General features: G+C 41.8%; 1 pseudogene; it reads right to left on the reverse strand.

The window, feature by feature from the left end:
* Positions 1-652: 652 nt before the first annotated feature.
* LOC101991575 lies at positions 653-1,467 on the reverse strand (annotated as a pseudogene).
* Between the last annotated feature and the right edge of the window lie 1,921 nt (positions 1,468-3,388).

Below are 3,388 nucleotides of genomic sequence, written 5' to 3' on the forward strand. Positions count from 1 at the left end.
AGGAGAGAGTGGGAGAGACTGGTGTGTAAAAGGAAAGAAGATTGTTTGTTTTATTATTAAAACAAATAAATGCAAAAAAGAAAAATGAAAGTAAGTAAAAAAAAGAAATAAGTGAAGTATTAATAATGTTATAACATAGGTGACCTTTGAAAGCACAAAGTAAAAGAAGCCAGACACAAGAGGCCACACATGGTGCAAGGCTTTTCATGTGAACTACTTACAATAGGAAATCCATATACACAATGATTAGTGGTTGCCAGAGGCTTAGAGATAAAAGATGAGGAATAGAAATCGATTTATACGATTATTCTTTTGTTCACTGTGGGGTAGTTAAAAATGTTCTGAAACATGGTAGAGCTGACTATATAATTTTGTGAATATGATAAAATTAGAGAAGTATATAATTTAATAAAATAAACCTATAGTATGTGAATTATAACTCATATTTAAGAAAAATATGATTTATTTTGTTCAGGAAGTAACTAGTATCTTTGCTGTGCCAGTGTGAAGCAAAGTTTAATACCCCATACCCCAAACTAGGACTTCATTGTACATTCCTAAGGGGCACCAATTTGGTAAACATGATGGGTTTGGTTTTTTTTTTTTTGAAGTTTTATAATTATATTTATGTACAGAAAACTCAGCAGTACGTTTAACCCAGTTTAGTGGCGAGTTCTTTGGCCTTTGCCTTTTCCAGCTTGGCAATTCGAGCCACAGATTTAGGACCCAGGACGTTGCCTCCCCAGTGGCGGCGGATCTCATCATATCTGTCGTTGTAATTGGTCCTAATAGCTTCCACCAGCTTGGCCAGACACCCTTGTCTTCCGAGTTAACCTGTGTGAAGGCAACAGTGGTGCACGTCTTCCTATGGACCAGCCGCCCCAGCCTGGCCTTTCCTTTGATGATGCAGTAGGGGACCCCCATCTTGTGACACAGAGCAGGCAGGAAGACCACCAGCTCAATGGGATCTACGTCGTGGGCAATCACCACCAGCTGAGCCTTCTTGTTCTCTACCAAAGTGGTGACTGTATTGACGCCCGCTGGAAGGACAGGTGGTCTCTTAGTCGGGACATCCCCTTTGCCGGCAGCTTTCTTCTCACCACGGGCCAGCAGCCTCTGCTTCTTTTCCTGCTTGGTCTCTGGCCTGTATTTGTGGGCAAGTTTAAGCAACTGGGTAGCTGTTTGCCGGTCCAGGGCCTGGGTGAACTGGTTAATGGCAGGAGGAACTTTGAGCCGCTTATAGAGGATGGCCCTCTGCCGCTGCAGCCTAATTTAGCGGGGCCATTTGACGAAGCGCGTGAGATCTCTCTTGGGCTGGATGTCCTGCCCAATGCCGAAGTTCTTAGGCCTCTTCTCAAACACAGGATTCACCACCTTCTTCGCCTCCTGCTTCTTCACGACGGTGAGGGCCCGGGCCATCTTCTTCCCCTTGGCCTTCTTTCCCTTGGGCATCTTGCCGGGCTGGAGGAGAGAGAGGACATGATGTGTTTGTTATCTTAATTTAATAAAAGGAAACACAAAAAAAATCCTTCTGCCTACAGAGTTCAAGATCATAAGGAACACAGAGCCACAGAGACTAGAGCATGTTTGTGACAGTCGAGCTGTATTTGATGGAGTAATAGGTAACGGAAAAAATGTAGACTGTGATGAATAATGCTTTCTTTCATTTAGAGCAAGCGTTTGCAAGAATGGCTTTACTTAACCACTGGGGAAGGGGGAACTTTTGATCTATAATGTTACCTCAAATCTGCAGATCCATGCTTATACAGACATGGTGACTCTGAATTTAAGACACCCCCCCCCCACACACACACACCAGGGTTTTAAGGTCTAGACATATTCTTATAATGCCCTGGTAAGAAAACTGAGGAGGTCCTAAATTAGTGTGATGGATAATGGTGCAAAAGATGGGAAAGAGTCCAATGGTTCTACCAAAATTTATTCCATCAGTCCTTGCTTTTGACCATTTTTTAAGTTTTGCCCATAATATAAAATGTTAAATCAATCCTCATAGAGTTTGGAATCTGTTTGACAAAAAAATCAGAATATGAAAAAGAATTAAAATAATAATCCTAACCTTTCTAGCATCACTGGTTGTATAAGTGACAGACGAAGAGAGAATTCGTTAAAATGGGGACTCTACTGATAACACCAACAAATCTACCTGCCAGATATATACGTTAGATGTATTCACTGATAGAGTCATGATTCATTTATGAAGTCATTTGTTACACTGACTTTTCTTTTATTGATATGGGACCTGTAGCGGATACAGGAGTCCACTGCCACAGATGCTGCAGGTTAGGGGTTAAGAAGATGGAGACACCGTTGTATCAGGGAAAAAAATCCAGACTGAATTAAATGATCTATCAAGATAAAGTATCATTCTTATGTTGTTACCCTACATGTGACTTCCAAGGATCGCTAACATTCTCTGTGGGGGCAGATATTCTCGTCAGCTGTACAGATGATTTTTTTTTTTTTGGGAATCCCAGGACTCCTTTGAATGGTGTGAAAATTTAACATGTACATCCCTCTCCAATTTTGTCATTGAAAAAGGATCAGTAACTTCAGTTAAAAGAAAAGTCTATTTTCTGAAAATCTCTCTTTTGTACCCATTTATCCCATTTTATTAGATGCATGTAGTGAGAATTCTAATTGGTCTTAATAAATAAATCCCAGAATCAGATATTAGGGGTTGAAAGAATCAGAGATCTGAAATATAAGCGAAGCAGTGCAGCCAGCCAAAAAGAGACCTTTTGTCTCTACTGACGTTTAGACCGCAGGGGCGATCCTGTTTCCAGACTGTCACCTCCTCAAACTCTATCCTCAGACTGCACTGTGCTTTTGCCTCCTCCTGCCTTATAGTCCTCTCTTGCCCAGCCTTATCACTCTTTCCTCTACCTCCCTAGTGATGGGATTAAAAGCATGAGATTCCAAGTACTGGGAGTACCTTTGTGTGAGCTCTGTTTTCCTTTTAGACAGATTCAAACTCGAGTAGCCCAGGGTAGCCTTTATCTCACAGAGATCTCTCTGCCTCTCTTCTCAGTCCTGCATTAAAGGTGTCTGACCTCTAGTGGCTCAGCTCTGTGGTCTGATCTTACACAAGCTTTATCTATTAAAACATAGAATGTATCACTAGAGATGCATGATGTATTTCACAGGGGCTGCTTCCTGTGTGTGATTGCTTTTGATTATGGGAAAGAGAAACGTCTCTACTTTTCTAACCCATTGCCTGAGCTCTTTTGGAAACACACTGCTGAGTGTGTGTTCAGGCAGGTATCAGTCATTCCACACTGCATCCAACGTCAATGCCACAGCTTTGGCCCACCAATCTGGAGGAAATGTGGATTTATCCCTTTGCCTCATAGTAAGAGGTAGGGGGAGA

This window comes from Microtus ochrogaster, linkage group LG3 (genome assembly GCF_000317375.1).
Source record: "Microtus ochrogaster isolate Prairie Vole_2 linkage group LG3, MicOch1.0, whole genome shotgun sequence".
Classification (NCBI taxonomy): domain Eukaryota; kingdom Metazoa; phylum Chordata; class Mammalia; order Rodentia; family Cricetidae; genus Microtus; species Microtus ochrogaster.